At 40.1% G+C, this 16,942-nt stretch overlaps 1 non-coding gene across 1 annotated transcript; it reads right to left on the bottom strand.

The window, feature by feature from the left end:
• Positions 1–10,718: 10,718 nt before the first annotated feature.
• Positions 10,719–10,826, bottom strand: LOC112739865 (small nucleolar RNA R71). Its single transcript, XR_003170799.1, has one exon. It is a non-coding gene; the product is annotated as a small nucleolar RNA R71 (small nucleolar RNA).
• Positions 10,827–16,942: the final 6,116 nt, after the last annotated feature.

The raw sequence follows: 16,942 nt of genomic DNA, 5'->3' as shown, positions 1-16,942 counted from the left end.
TCAGAATGGACCATCCTGGATATATTCTATGATGGTCTGTCTGAGATATCAAAGATGTCACTGGACACTTCTGCAGGTGGATCCATTCACCTAAAGAAAATGCCTGCAGAAGCTCAAGAACTCATTGACATGGTTGCTAATAACCAGTTCATGTACACTTCTGAAAGGAATCCTGTGAGCAATGGGACGCCTATGAAGAAGGGAGTTCTTGAAGTTGATACTCTGAATGCCATATTGGCTCAGAATAAAATATTGACTCAGCAAGTCAATATGATCTCTCAGAGTCTGCATGGAATGCAAGCTGCGTCCAACAGTACTCAAGAGGCATCTTCTGTAGAAGAAGCTTATGATCCTGAAAACCCTGCAATAGCAGGGGTAAATTATTTAGGTGAACTTTATGGAAACACCTATAACTCATCATGGAAAAATCATCCAAATTTCTCATGGAAGGATCAAAAGCCTCAACAAGGCTTTAATAATGGTGGAAGAAACAGGTTTAGCAATAATAAACCTTTTCCATCATCCACTCAGCGACAGACAGAGAACTTTGAACAAAATACTTCTAATTTAGCAAACTTAGTCTCTGATCTATCTAAGGCCACTGTAAGTTTCATGAATGAAACAAGGTCTTCCATTAGAAATCTGGAAGCACAAGTGGGCCAGCTGAGTAAAAAGATCACTGAAATCCCTCCTAGTACTCTCCCAAGCAATACAGAAGAGAATCCAAAAGGAGAGTGCAAGGCCATTGACATAAGCATCATGGCCAAACCTGTGAGGAGAGGAGAGGACGTGAATCCCAAGGAGGAAGACCTCCTGGGACGTCCAGTGATCAATAAGGAGCTTCCCTCTGAGGAACCAAAGGACTCTGAGGCTTATCTAGAGACCATAGAGATTCCATTGAACCTCCTTATGCCCTTCATGAGCTCTGATGAGTAGTCCTCTTCTGAAGAGAATGAGGATGTTACTGAAGAGCAAACTGCCAAGTTTCTTGGTGCAATCATGAAGCTGAATGCCAAATTATTTGGCATTGATACATGGGAAATTGAACCTCCCTTGTTCATCAATGAACTAAGTGATCTGGATCAACTGACATTGCCTCAGAAGAGACAGGATCCTGGAAAGTTCATAATACCCTGTACCATAGGCACCATGATCTTTAAGGCTCTGTGTGACCTTGGTTCAGGAATAAACCTCATGCCCCTCTCTGTAATAGAGAAACTGGGAATCTATGGGGTGCAAGCTGCTAAAATCTCATTAGAGATGGCAGACAGTTCAAGAAAACAGGCTTATGGACAAGTAGAGAGAGCTGGCGATGAACGCCAGTTTGCGTCGTCCATTCTTGGCCAAAGTATGGACTATTATATATTGCTGGAAAGTCCTGGATGTCTACTTTCTAACGCAATTAGAAGCACGCCATTTTGAGTTATGTAGCTCCAGAAAATCTATTTTGAGTGCAGGGAGGTCAGAATCCAAGAGCATCAGCAGTCCTTCTTCAACCTCTGATCTGATTTCTGCTCAAGTCCCTCAATTTCAGCCAGAAAATACCTGAAATCACAGAAAAATACACAAACTCGTAGTAAAGTCCAGAAATGTGAATTTAACATAAAAACTAATGAAAACATCCCTAAAAGTAACTAGATCCTACTAAAAACATACTAAAAACAATGCCAAAAAGCGTATAAATTATCCGCTCATCACAACACCAAACTTAAATTGTTGCTTGTCCCCAAGCAACTGAAGATCAAATAGGATAAAAAGAAGAGAATATACTATAAATTCCAAACTATCAATGAAACAGAGCTTCAATCATATGAGCGGGACTTATAGCTTTTTGCCTCTTGAATAGTTTTGGCATCTCACTTTATCCATTGAAGTTTAGAATGATTGGCATCTATAGGAAAAAACTCAAAGCCATGCAGCATCCAGACACATCAAAAGACTGCATGAAAGTTGATCTTATTGACTCTTTGGTAGAAGAGATCAACATGGCTGAGAGTCTTGAATCAGAGTTGGAGAACATCTTTAAAGATGTTCAGCCTGATTTAGAGGATTCAGAGGACATGAAAGAGCGTCTGAAATTCCTTCTGAAAGAGGAAAAACCTCCTAAACCCGAGCTCAAGCCATTACCACCATCCTTGAAATATGCGTTTCTGGGAGAAGGTGACACTTTTCCAGTGATCATATGCTCTGCTTTAAATTCACAGGAAGAGGAGGCACTTATTCAAGTGCTAAGGACACACAAGACAGCTCTTGGGTGGTCCATAGGTGACCTTAAGGGCATAAGCCCAGCTAGATGCATGCACAAAATCTTATTGGAGGATAATGCCAAACCAGTGGTTCAACCACAGAGGCGGCTAAATCCAGCCATGAAAGAAGTAGTGTAGAAAGAGGTCACCAAACTACTAGAGGCTGGGATTATTTATCCTATTTCTGATAGCCCCTGAGTGAGCCCTGTCCAAGTCGTCCCAAAAAAGGGAGGCATGACAGTGATTCATAATGAAAAAAATGAACTGGTTCCTACAAGAACAGTTACAAGGTGGTGCATGTGTATTGACTATAGAAGGCTCAATACAGCCACCAGAAAGGATCATTTTCCTTTACCATTCATAGACCAGATGCTAGAAAGACTAACAGGTCATGATTATTACTGCTTTTTGGATGGCTACTCAGGCTATAACCAGATTGCAGTAGATCCCCAGGATCAAGAGAAAACAGCATTCACATGTCCATCCGGAGTGTTTGCTTATAGAAGGATGCCATTTGGGCTATGTAATGCGCCTGCAACCTTCCAGAGATGCATGCTCTCCATTTTCTCTGATATGGTGGAAAAATTTTTGGAAGTCTTCATGGATGACTTCTCAGTATATGGAGACTCATTCAGCTCCTGTCTTGATCACCTGAAACTTGTTCTGAAAAGATGCCAAGAGACCAACCTAGTTTTAAACTGGAAAAAGTGTCACTTCATGGTGATTGAAGGAATTGTTCTTGGGCATAAAATCTCAAACAAGGGAATAGAGGTGGATCAAGCAAAAATAGAGGTAATTGAAAAATTACCACCACCTGCCAATGTTAAGGCAATCAGAAGCTTTCTGGGGCATGCAGGATTCTATAGGAGGTTTATAAAGGATTTTTCAAAAATTGCAAAACCTCTAAGCAATCTGCTAGCTGCTGACACGCCATTTGTGTTTGACACAGAGTGCCTGCAGGCGTTTGAAACGCTGAAAGCTAAGCTGGTCACAGCACCAGTCATTTCTGCACCAGACTGGACGTTACCATTTGAGCTAATGTGTGATGCCAGTGATCATGCCAGTCACGTTCTAAATGATGCCCAGAAAAAGAATTACTTGCAGTGGTTTATGCCATTGACAAGTTCAGATTATACTTAGTAGGATCAAAAGTGATTGTGTATACTGACCATGCTGCTCTTAAATATCTACTCACAAAGCAGGATTCAAAACCCAGGCTCATCAGATGGGTATTGCTTCTGCAAGAGTTTGATATAGAAATAAGAGACAGAAAAGGGACAGAGAACCAAGTGGCTGATCATCTATCCCGGATAGAGCCAGTGGATGGGACGTCCCTCCCCTCTCTTGAGATCTCTGAGACGTTTCCAGATGAGCATTTGTTTGCCATTTAGGAAACACCATGGTTTGCCGATATTGCAAACTATAAAGCTGCAAAGTTCATACCTAAGGAGTACAACAGGGTACAAAAGAAAAAATTAATTACTGATGCAAAGTACTACTTGTGGGATGAACCTTATCTCTTTAAGAGATGTGCAGACGGAATTATCCGTAGGTGTGTGCCTAGAGAAGAAGCACAGAAGATCCTGTGGCATTGCCACGGATCTCAATATGGAGGCCATTTCGGAGGTGAGCGAACAGCCACCAAGGTCCTCCAATGTGGCTTCTATTGGCCCACACTCTATAAAGATTCCCGAGAGTTTGTACGTAACTGTGACAGTTGCCAAAGAGCTGGTAATCTGCCTCATGGTTACGCCATGCCTCAACAAGGAATCTTGGAAATTGAGTTGTTTGACGTATGGGGAATTGACTTCATGGGACCTTTCCCACCATTATACTCAAACACTTATATTCTGGTAGCAGTTGACTATGTATCAAAATGGGTTGAGGCCATTGCCACACCCACCAATGATACTAAAACAGTGCTGAAGTTCCTCCAGAAACATATCTTTAGTAGGTTTGGTGTCCCTAGAGTACTCATCAGTGATGGGGGCACTCACTTCTGCAATAAACAGCTTTACTCTGCCAAGGTTCGGTATGGGATTTGCCACAAGGTGGCTACTCCATATCATCCACAAACCAATGGGCAAGCTGAAGTCTCTAACAGAGAATTAAAGAGAATCCTGGAATGGACAGTAAATACCTGTAGAAAGGATTGGGCACGGAGCTTGGATGATACTCTATGGGCTTACAGGACAGTATTCAAGACCCCTATAGGGACCTCTCCATACCAACTCGTGTATGGTAAGGCATGTCACCTGCCCGTGGAACTGGAACATAAGGCCTACTGGGCAACCAGATTCCTAGACTTTGATGCCAAATTAGCAGGAAAAAACGATTGCTCCAGCTAAATGAACTAGAGGAATTCAGATTCACAGCATTCGAAAATGCCAAGCTTTATAAAGAAAAATAAAAAAAGTGGCATGACAGAAAGCTGTCATCTAGAATCTTTGAACCAGGACAGAAGGTTCTGTTGTTTAAATCTAGACTCAGGCCATTCCCCTGGAAACTGAAATCCTGATGGAGGGGACCATACATGATTACAAGTGTATCACCATATGGTTATGTGGAGCTTCAAGATATTGATTCTGATAAGAAGTTCATTGTCAATGGACAGAGAATCAAGCACTATCTTGAAGGCAACATTGAGCAAGAATGCTCAAGGCTGAAGCTAGATTAAAAGCTCAGCAAGGTCCAGCTAAAGACAATAAAGAAGCGCTTGCTGGGAGGCAACCCAGCCATGGGGCAACAATCCTCTAAGCGTTTTGCCCTATTTTTATTTTTATTTTTATTTTCATTTGTTTATATAAAGTTCACTGACACTAAAGGTGAGGAATCATTTACAGAAGACCTCGACACAACAAAAACAGAGAAAAAGGAGCTCACTGGCAAGAAAACGCCAGTAAAAGTGTATTTTGGGCGTTGAACGCCAGTAATGGCAGCAGCTGGGCGTTGAACGCCCAGGAGAGCAGCAATTGGGCGCTGAACGCCCAAAACAGGCAGTGTTTGGGCGTTCAAACGCCAGGATGGCAGGGAGGAGACAAAACTCATTTTTGTTCAAAATTTTTCATTCTAAATCTTGATTTTCATACTTCAATTCATGATTTCTTACATAAACATGTCAAGAACCCTGATTTCTAAATTCCATAATTTCTAAAAACCCTACCATTGAAAATATCAAATGTATTTTAATCCATAAGCACCAGGTATCTTTGCAAATTCAATCCAACTCTTTTCAAAATTCTTTTTTTTACAAATCTATCTTTTTCAACTCATCAATATCTTTTTCAAAACCTCCACTTTATCTTTTTCAAAAATTAAATCTATCTTTCTCAAAAATCTTTCATATCCTCTCAATTTTAAACTATATCCTCTCTTATCATATCTTCTATCTTATCTTTTCCAAATAAATCTTTTTATCATATCTTTATCTTTTTTTCGAAAACCCACCCTCCCCCCCTTATAAATTTGAGTTTGGCCTCCCTCCTCTCCCATCAACAATTGCACCTAGCTCTCCTTCTATCCCTCTCCTTTCTTTTCTTTTGCTTGAGGACAAGCAAACCTCTAAGTTTGGTGTGTTTATCCGCGATCACTAAGATCATGGCCCCCAAAGGAAAACAACCCACTCCAAGAGGCAAGAAAGAGAGCGTTCCAAAACCACTTTGGAATCAAGGGAAGTTCTTATCTAAAGAACATTCGGACCATTATAACAAAATAATGGGTCTGAGATCAGTGATCCCGGAAGTTAGATTCGATCTGAAAGTAGATGAATACCCGGAGATCCAGGAGCAAATTCGAATCAGGAGCTGGGAAGTCCTAGCTAATCCTGAAACGAAAGTGGGAAGGAACATGGTCCAGGAGTTCTATGCTAATATGTGGCAAACTGACAAGTAGAAACTATCTGGGACTGCTCTCTATGACTATCGGACAATGGTCAGAGGAAAGATTATTCATACCCACCCTGACAGGATCAGGGAGATCTTAAAGCTACCTCAGCTGAAGGATGATCCAGACTCCTTCAACAGGAGGATGATGAGAGCAGACAAGGGCCTGGATAAGATTCTAGAGGACATGTGTATCCCTGGAGCCAGGTGGACCACCAACACAAAGGGTGTCCCAAATCAACTCAAGAGAGAGGATCTCAAACCAGTCGCCAGAGGATGGCTAGATTTCTTTGGGCATTCTCTAGTACCTACTAGCAACCGTTCTGAAGTCACAGTTAAAAGAGCAGTGATGATCCATTGCATCATGATGGGAAAGGAAGTGGAGGTTCATCAGCTGATTTCAGCTGAACTCTACAAAATTGCTAACAAAAATTCTAAAGAGGCCAGGTTGGCTTATCCAAGCGTGATTTCTTTGCTCTGCAAGGACGCTGGAGTAAGGATAGGAATAACGGAGTATATCTCAGTTGAGAAGCCGATCACCAAAGCATCAATGGAAAAACAACAAGCACAGGATGATCCCATCAATAAGAGAGCACAGGAATTCCTCCCAGAGATCCCTCAATCTGAATACTGGGAGTATCTTGAGACGTTTGTTACCAAGATACGGAAGCTATGGAGCAAATAATAAAAGAACAGAAGGAACACAGTCAAATGCTGACCTATATGTTTAAAGAACAAGAAGAGCAAGGGCGTGACTTAAGGGAATTGAAGCGCCAAAAGTTTTCTCTTGCAGGACCAAGCACCCCAAGGATCAGAGGAACCCCCGTTCCCCCAGAATAAAGGTTGTTAATTTCCAATTTCTGCCTTAACTCTGTGACAGTTACCTTATATAAGTTTACCTTAGGATTCATATTGTAGTAATTAGTATCTATTTTGATTTTATCTCCAAATAAGCTATAGTTTATTTTTCTCATCATCAGCAAACATGAATAAAGTAGTAGATCTTTTGAATAAGAGGCAATAAAATTTCGAGTTTTAATAAGGGAAATTCTAATTAGTTAAAAGTGGTGGCAATGCTTTCTGTCTTCTGAATGAATGCTTGAACAGTGCATATGTCTTTTGAATTTGTTGTTTAAGACTGTTAAATATGTTGGCTCTTGAAAGAATGATGAACATGAGACATGTTATTGATAATCTGAAAAATCATAAAAGTGATTCTTGAAGCAAGAAAAAGCAGCAAAGAACAAATCTTGTAGAAAAAAAAAAATATATATATATATATATATATATATATATATAAAATAAAATAGCCGAAAAAAAATTTTTGAAGGAAAAAGAAAAAGCAAGCAGAAAAAGCTATAAGCTCTTAAAACCAAGAGGCAAGAGCAAAAAGCCAATACCCCTTAAAACCAAAAGGCAAGGGCAAATAAAAAGGATCCCAAGGCTTTGAGCATCAGTGGATAGGAGGGCCTAAAGGAATAAAATCCTGGTCTAAGCGGCTAAATCAAGCTGTCCCTAACCATGTGCTTGTGGCGTATAGGTGTCAAGTGAGAAGTTGAGACTAAGCGGTTAAAGTCAAGGTCCAAAGCAAAAAGAATAGTGTGCTTAAGAACCCTGGACACCTCTAATTGGGGGCTTTAGCAAAGCTGAGCCACAATCTGAAAAGTTTCACCCAATTATGTGTCTGTGGCATTTATGTATCCGGTGGTAATACTGGAAAACAAAGTGCTTAGGGCCACGGCCAAGACTCATAAAATAGCTGTGTTCAAGAATCATCACACTGAAATAGGAGAATCAATAACACTATCTGAATTCTAAGTTCCTATAGATGCCAATCACTCTGAGCTTCAATGGATAAAGTGAGATGCCAAAACTGTTCGGAAGCAAAAAGCTACTAGTCCCGCTCATCTAATTATAATCTGAGCTTCACTCAAAAACTCTGAGATATTATTGCTTCTCAACTTATTAGTCTTCTATTTTATTTGTCTAGTTGCTTGAGGACAAGCAACAGTTTAAGTTTGGTGTTGTGATGAGCGGATATTTTATACGCTTTTTGGGGTTAATTTCATATAGTTTTTAGTATGTTTTAGTTAGTTTTTAGTTTATTTCCATTAGTTTTTAGGAAAAATTCATATTTCTGGACTTTACTATGAGTTGTGTGTTTTTCTATAATTTCAGGTATTTTTCTGGATGAAATTGAAGGAGCTGAGCAAAAATCTTATTCTGGCTGAAAAAGGACTACTGATGCTGTTGGATTCTGACCTCCCTGCACTTAAAGTGGATTTTCTGGTGCTACAGAACTCGAAATGGCATGCTTCCAATTGTGTTGGAAAGTAGACATCCAGGGATTTCCAGAAATATATAAGAGTCTATACTTTGCACAAGGATAGACGACGTAAACTTGCGTTCAACGCCAGTTCTCTGCCCAATTCTGGCGTCCAGCGCCAGAAAAGGATCAAAAGCTGGAGTTGAACGCCCAAACTGGCACAAAAACTGGCGTTCAATTCCACAAATGGCCTCTGCACGTGAATTGCTTAAATCTCAGCCCCAGCACACACCAAGTGGGCCCCAGAAGTGGATCTCTGCATCATCCATCATAGTTTACTCATTTTTTGTAAACCTAGGCTACTAGTTTAGTATTTAAACAACTTTTAGAGACTTATTTTGCATCTCATGACATTTTTAGATCTGAACTTTGTACTCTTTGATGGCATGAGTCTCTAAACTCCATTGTTGGGGGTGAGGAGCTCTGCTGTGTCTCGATGAATTGATGCAAGTATTTCTGTTTTCTATTCAAACACGCCTGTTCCTATCTAAGATGTTCATTCGCGCTTAACTGTGATGAAGGTGATGATCCGTGACACTCATCACCATTCTCAACCCTTGAATGTGTGCCTGACAACCACCTCCTTTCTATATCAGATTAAATGAGTATATCTTAGATCTCTTAATCAGAATCTTCGTGGTATAAGCTGGAATTGATGGCGGCATTCATGAGAATCCAGAAAGTCTAAACCTTATCTATGGTATTCCGAGTAGGATTCAAGGATTGAATGACTGTGACGAGCTTCAAACTCCTGAAGGCTGGGCGTTAGTGACAAACGCAAAGGAATCAAGCGATCCTATTCCAACCAGATCGAGAACCAACCGGTGATTAGCCGTGCTGTGACAGAGCGCGTGAGCATAGTTTTCACTGGAAGGATGGAAGGTAGCCATTGACAACAGTGATCCACCAATACACAGCTTGCCATAGGAGGACGTGCATGCGTGAATCAGAAGACAGAGAAAAGCAGAGATTCAGAAGACAAAGCATCTCCAAAACTCCAACATATTCTCCATTCCTGCATAACAAGTAACCTTTAATTTATGCTCTCTTGGTCATTCGCAATTCAACTGATAAACATAATTGACTTCCTGACTAAGATTTACAAGATAACCATAGATTGCTTCAAACCAACAATCTCCGTGGGATTCGACCCTTACTCACGTGAGGTATTACTTGGACGACCCAGTGCACTTGTTGGTTAGTGGTACGAGTTGTTTTTACAAAAGTCTAATTTCAAAATATCTTTTCCAACTTCCTAACTTCTTATCTTTTCAAAATTAATTTTCAAAGTTGTTTCAACTAACTAACTAACTTTTTGTTTGTTTCTTAACTTTTTCAAAACTACCTAAGTAACTCTCTCTCTCTCATTTTCGAAAATATCTTCCCCCTTTTTCAAAATTTCTTTTTAATTTATTAATTATTTTAATTTTTAAATCTTAATTTTCGAAAATTACTAACATTTTTCAAAAACTATTTTCAAAAATCACTAACTCTTTTTCAAAAATTATTTTCGAAAATTCCTTCTCTCTCATCTTATTCTATTTATTTATTCATTCATTAACATCTCATCTCACATCTCAACCCTCCTCACAGTTGTGTTTCTTCCATTATATTACATTCTTTGTCTCCCCCTCTTCTTCTACTCACACAAGGATCCCTATACTGTGGTATAAAGGATCCATATTATTATTATTATTATTATTATTATTTTGTGCCCTCTTCTTTGTCATATGAGTAGGAGCAAGGACAAGAATATTCTTGTTGAAGCAGATCCAGAACCTGAAAGGACTCTGAAGAGAAAATTAAGAGAAGCTAAATTACAACAATCCAGAGATAACCTTTCAGAAATTTTCGAACAGGAAGAGGAGATGGCAGCCGAAAATAATAATAATGTAAGGAAGATGCTTGGTGACTTTGCTGCACCTAATTCCAATTTACATGGAAGAAGCATCTCCATTCCTGCCATTGGAGCAAACAACTTTGAGCTGAAACCTCAATTAGTTTCTCTGATGCAGCAGAACTGCAAGTTTCATGGACTTCCATCTGAAGATCCTTTTTCAGTTCTTAACTGAATTCTTGCAGATATGTGATACTATTAAGACTAATGGAGTAGATCCTGAAGTCTACAGGCTCATGCTTTTCCCTTTTGCTGTAAGAGACAGAGCTAGAATATGGTTGGATTCTCAACCTAAAGACAGCCTGAACTCTTGGGATAAGCTGGTCAAGGCTTTCTTAGCCAAGTTTTTCCCTCCTCAAAAGTTGAGCAAGCTTAGAGTGGATGTTCAAACCTTCAGACAGAAAGAAGGTGAATCCCTCTATGAAGCTTGGGAGAGATACAAAGGACTGACCAAAAAGTGTCCTTCTGACATGCTTTCAGAATGGACCATCCTGGATATATTCTATGATGGTCTGTCTGAGATATCAAAGATGTCACTGGACACTTCTGCAGGTGGATCCATTCACCTAAAGAAAATGCCTGCAGAAGCTCAAGAACTCATTGACATGGTTGCTAATAACCAGTTCATGTACACTTCTGAAAGGAATCCTGTGAGCAATGGGACGCCTATGAAGAAGGGAGTTCTTGAAGTTGATACTCTGAATGCCATATTGGCTCAGAATAAAATATTGACTCAGCAAGTCAATATGATCTCTCAGAGTCTGCATGGAATGCAAGCTGCGTCCAACAGTACTCAAGAGGCATCTTCTGAAGAAGAAGCTTATGATCCTGAAAACCCTGCAATAGCAGAGGTAAATTATTTAGGTGAACCTTATGGAAACACCTATAACTCATCATGGAGAAATCATCCAAATTTCTCATGGAAGGATCAAAAGCCTCAACAAGGCTTTAATAATGGTGGAAGAAACAGGTTTAGCAATAATAAACCTTTTCCATCATCCACTCAGCAACAGACAGAGAACTCTGAACAAAATACTTCTAATTTGGCAAACTTAGTCTCTGATCTATCTAAGGCCACTATAAGTTTCATGAATGAAACAAGGTCTTCAATTAGAAATCTGGAAGCACAAGTGGGCCAGCTGAGTAAAAGGATCACTGAAATCCCTCCTAGTACTCTCCCAAGCAATATAGAAGAGAATCCAAAAGGAGAGTGCAAGGCCATTGACATAAGCACCATGGCCGAACCTGTGAGGAGAGGAGAGGACGTGAATCCCAAGGAGGAAGACCTCCTGGGACGTCCAGTGATCAATAAGGAGCTTCCCTCTGAGGAACCAAAGGACTCTGAGGCTCATCTAGAGACCATAGAGATTCCATTGAACCTCCTTATGCCCTTCATGAGCTCTGATGAGTATTCCTCTTCTGAAGAGAATGAGGATGTTACTAAAGAGCAAACTGCCAAGTTTCTTGGTGTAATCATGAAGATGAATGCCAAATTATTTGGCATTGATACTTGGGAAGTTGAACCTCCCTTGTTCATCAATGAACTAAGTGATCTGGATCAACTGACAATGCCTCAGAAGAGACAGGATCCTGGAAAGTTCATAATACCCTGTACCATAGGCACGATGATCTTTAAGGCTCTGTGTGACCTTGGTTCGGGAATAAACCTCATGCCCCTCTCTGTAATAGAAAAACTGGGAATCTATGGGGTGCAAGCTGCTAAAATCTCATTAGAGATGGCAGACAGTTCAAGAAAATAGGCTTATGGACAAGTAGAGGACGTGTTAGTAAAGGTTGAAGGCCTTTACATCCCTGCCGATTTCATAGTCCTGGATACTGGAAAGGAAGAGGATGAATCCATCATCCTAGGAAGACCTTTCCTGGCCACAGCAAGAGCTGTGATTGATGTTGATAGAGGTGAAATAGTCCTTCAATGGAATAAGGACTCCCTTGTGTTTAAAACTCAAGGATCTCTCTCTGCAACCATGGAGAGGAAGCAAAAAAAGCTTCTCTCAAAGCAGAGTCAACCAGAGCCCCCACAGTCAAACTCTAAGTTTGGTGTTGGGAGGCCACAACCAAACTCTAAGTTTGGTGTTGAACTCCCATATCCAAACTCTAAGTTTGGTGTTGGAGAGTCTCAACAAAGCTCTGCACATCTGTGAGGCTCCATGAGAGCCCACTGTCAAGCTATTGACATTAAATAAGCGCTTGTTGGGAGGCAACCCAATTTTTATTTATTTATCTAACTATATTTTTCTTAGTTATATGTCTTTGTAGGTTCATGATCATGTGGAGTCACAAAATAAATATAAAAATTGAAAACGGAATAAAAAAACAGCAGAAGAAAAATCACACCCAGGAGAGCAGCAATTGGGCGCTGAACGCCCAAAACAGGCAGTGTTTGGGCGTTCAAACGCCAGGATGGCAGGGAGGAGACAAAACTCATTTTTGTTCAAAATTTTTCATTCTAAATCTTGATTTTCATACTTCAATTCATGATTTCTTACATAAACATGTCAAGAACCCTGATTTCTAAATTCCATAATTTCTAAAAACCCTACCATTGAAAATATCAAATGTATTTTAATCCATAAGCACCAGGTATCTTTGCAAATTCAATCCAACTCTTTTCAAAATTCTTTTTTTTACAAATCTATCTTTTTCAACTCATCAATATCTTTTTCAAAACCTCCACTTTATCTTTTTCAAAAATTAAATCTATCTTTCTCAAAAATCTTTCATATCCTCTCAATTTTAAACTATATCCTCTCTTATCATATCTTTCATATCCTCTCTTTATCTTTTTTTCGAAAACCCACCCTCCCCCCCTTATAAATTTGAGTTCGGCCTCCCTCCTCTCCCATCAATAATTGCACCTAGCTCTCCTTCTATCCCTCTCCTTTCTTTTCTTTTGGTTGAGGATAAGCAAACCTCTAAGTTTGGTGTGTTTATCCGCGATCACTAAGATCATGGCCCCCAAAGGAAAACAACCCACTCCAAGAGGCAAGAAAGAGAGTGTTCCAAAACCACTTTGGAATCAAGGAAAGTTCTTATCTAAAGAACATTCGGACCATTATAACAAAATAATGGGTCTGAGATCAGTGATCCCGAAAGTTAGATTCGATCTGAAAGAAGATGAATACCCGGAGATCCAGGAGCAAATTCGAATCAGGAGCTGGGAAGTCCTAGCTAATCCTGAAACGAAAGTGGGAAGGAACATGGTCCAGGAGTTCTATGCTAATATGTGGCAAACTGACAAGCAGAAACTATCTGGGACTGCTCTCTATGACTATCGGACCATGGTCAGAGGAAAGATTGTTCATACCCACCCTGACAGGATCAGGGAGATCTTAAAGCTACCTCAGCTGAAGGATGATCCAGACTCCTTCAACAGGAGGATGATGAGAGCAGACAAGGGCCTAGATAAGATTCTAGAGGACATGTGTATCCCTGGAGCCAGTGGACCACCAACACAAAGGGTGTCCCAAATCAACTCAAGAGAGAGGATCTCAAACCAGTCGCCAGAGGATGGCTAGATTTCATTGGGCATTCTCTATTACCTACTAGCAACCGTTCTGAAGTCACAGTTAAAAGAGCAGTGATGATCCATTGCATCATGATGGGAAAGGAAGTGGAGGTTCATCTGCTCTGCAAGGACGCTGGAGTAAGGATGGGAATAACTGAGTATATCTCAGTTGAGAAGCCAATCACCAAAGCATCAATGGAAAAACAACAAGCACAGGATGATCCCATCAAGAAGAGAGCACAGGAATTCCTCCCAGAGATCCCTCAATCTGAATACTGGGAGTATCTTGAGACGTCTGTTACCAAGATATGGGAAGCTATGGAGCAAATAATAAAAGAACAGAAGGAACACAGTCAAATGCTGACTTATATGTTTAAAGAACAAGAAGAGCAAGGGCGTGACTTAAGGGAATTGAAGCGCCAAAAGTCTTCTCTTGCAGGACCAAGCACCCCAAGGATCAGAGGAACCCCCGTTCCCTCAGAATAAAGGTTGTTAATTTCCAATTTCTGCCTTAACTCTGTGACAGTGTCCTTATAGAAGTTTACCTTAGGATTCATATAGTACTATTTAGTATCTATTTTGATTTTATCTCTAAATAAGCTATAGTTTATTTTTCTCATCATCAGCAAACATGAATAAAGTAGTAGATCTTTTGAATAAGAGGCAATAAAATTTCGAGTTTTAATAAGGGAAATTCTAATTAGTTAAAAGTGGTGGCAATGCTTTCTGTCTTCTGAATGAATGCTTGAACAGTTCATATGTCTTTTGAATTTGTTGTTTAAGACTGTTAAATATGTTGGCTCTTGAAAGAATGATGAACATGAGACATGTTATTGATAATCTAAAAAATCATAAAAATGATCCTTGAAGCAAGAAAAAGCAGAAAAAGAAAAAGCAAGCAGAAAAAGCCATAAGCTCTTAAAACCAAGAGGCAAGAGCAAAAAGTCAATACCCCTTAAAACCAAAAGGCAAGGGCAAATAAAAAGGATCCCAAGGCTTTGAGCATCAGTGGATAGGAGGGCCTAAAGGAATAAAATCCTGGTCTAAGCGGCTAAACCAAGCTGTCCCTAACCATGTGCTTGTGGCGTATAGGTGTCAAGTGAGAACTTGAGACTGAGCGGTTAAAGTCAAGGTCCAAAGCAAAAAGAAGAGTGTGCTTAAAAACCCTGGACACCTCTAATTGGGGGCTTTAGCAAAGCTGAGCCGCAATCTGAAAAGGTTCACCCAATTCTGTGTCTGTGGCATTTATGTATCCGGTGGTAATACTGGAAAACAAAGTGCTTAGGGCCACGGCCAAGACTCATAAAATAGCTGTGTTCAAGAATCATCACACTGAAATAGGAGAATCAATAACATTATCTGAATTCTAAGCTCCTATAGATGCCAATCACTCTAAGCTTCAATGGATAAAGTGAGATGCCAAAACTGTTCGGAAGCAAAAAGCTACTAGTCCCGCTCATCTAATTAGAATCTGAGCTTCACTCAAAAACTCAGAGATATTATTGCTTCTCAACCTATTAGTCTTCTATTTTATTTGTCTAGTTGCTTGAGGACAAGCAACAGTTTAAGTTTGGGATTGTGATTAGCGGATATTTTATACGCTTTTTGGGGGTTAATTTCATATAATTTTTAGTATGTTTTAGTTAGTTTTTAGTTTATTTCCATTAGTTTTTAGGAAAAATTCATATTTCTGGACTTTACTATGAGTTGTGTGTTTTTCTGTAATTTCAGGTATTTTTCTGGCTGAAATTGAAGGAGCTGAGCAAAAATCTTATTCTGGCTGAAAAAGGACTGCTAATGCTGTTGGATTCTGACCTCCCTGCACTCAAAGTGGATTTTCTGGAGCTACAGAACTCGAAATGGCATGCTTCCAATTTCGTTGGAAAGTCGACATCCAGGGCTTTCCAGCAATATATAATAGTCCATACTTTACACAAGGATAGACGACGTAAACCGGCGTTCAACGCCAGTTCTCTGCCCAATTCTGGCGTCCAGCGCCAGAAAAGGATCAAAAGCTGGAGTTAAACGCCCAAACTGGCACAAAAACTGGCATTCAACTCCACAAATGGCCTCTGCACGTGAATTGCTTAAATCTCAGCCCCAGCACACACCAAGTGGGCCCCAGAAGTGGATCTCTGCATCATCCATCATAGTTTACTCATTTTTTGTAAACCTAGGCTACTAGTTTAGTATTTAAACAACTTTTAGAGACTTATTTTGCATCTCATGACATTTTTAGATCTGAACTTTGTACTCTTTGATGGCATGAGTCTCTAAACTCCATTGTTGGGGGTGAGGAGCTCTGCTGTGTCTCGATGAATTAATGCAAGTATTTCTGTTTTCTATTCAAACACGCCTGTTCCTATCTAAGATGTTCATTCGCGCTTAACTGTGATGAAGGTGATGATCCGTGACACTCATCACCATTCTCAAACCATGGACGTGTGCCTGACAACCACCTCCGTTCTATATCAGATTGAATGAGTATCTCTTAGATCTCTTAATCAGAATCTTCGTGGTATAAGCTAGAATTGATGGCGGCATTCATGAGAATCCGGAAAGTCTAAACCTTGTCTGTGGTATTCCTAGTAGGATTCAAGGATTGAATGACTGTGACGAGCTTCAAACTCCTGAAGGCTGGGCATTAGTGACAAACGCAAAGGAATCAAGGGATTCTATTCCAACCGAATCGAGAACCAACCGGTGATTAGCTGTGCTGTGACAGAGCGCGTGAGCGTAGTTTTCACTGGAAGGATGGAAGGTAGCCATTGACAATGGTGATCCACCAATACACAGCTTTCCATAGGAGGACGTGCATGCGTGAATCAGAAGACAGAGGAAAGCAGAGATTCAGAAGACAAAGCTTCTCCAAAACTCCAACATATTCTCCATTCCTGCATAACAAGTAACCTTTAATTTATGCTCTCTTGGTTATTCGCAATTCAACTAATAAACATAATTGACTTCCTGACTAAGATTTACAAGATAACCATAGATTGCTTCAAACCAACAATCTCCGTGGGATTCGACCCTTACTCACGTGAGGTATTACTTGGACGACCCAGT

Source organism: Arachis hypogaea, chromosome 13 (genome assembly GCF_003086295.3).
Source record: "Arachis hypogaea cultivar Tifrunner chromosome 13, arahy.Tifrunner.gnm2.J5K5, whole genome shotgun sequence".
Taxonomy (NCBI): domain Eukaryota; kingdom Viridiplantae; phylum Streptophyta; class Magnoliopsida; order Fabales; family Fabaceae; genus Arachis; species Arachis hypogaea.
The sequence above is the reverse complement of the archived record's forward strand: the minus strand, read 5'-3'. Positions and strand labels throughout refer to the sequence as shown.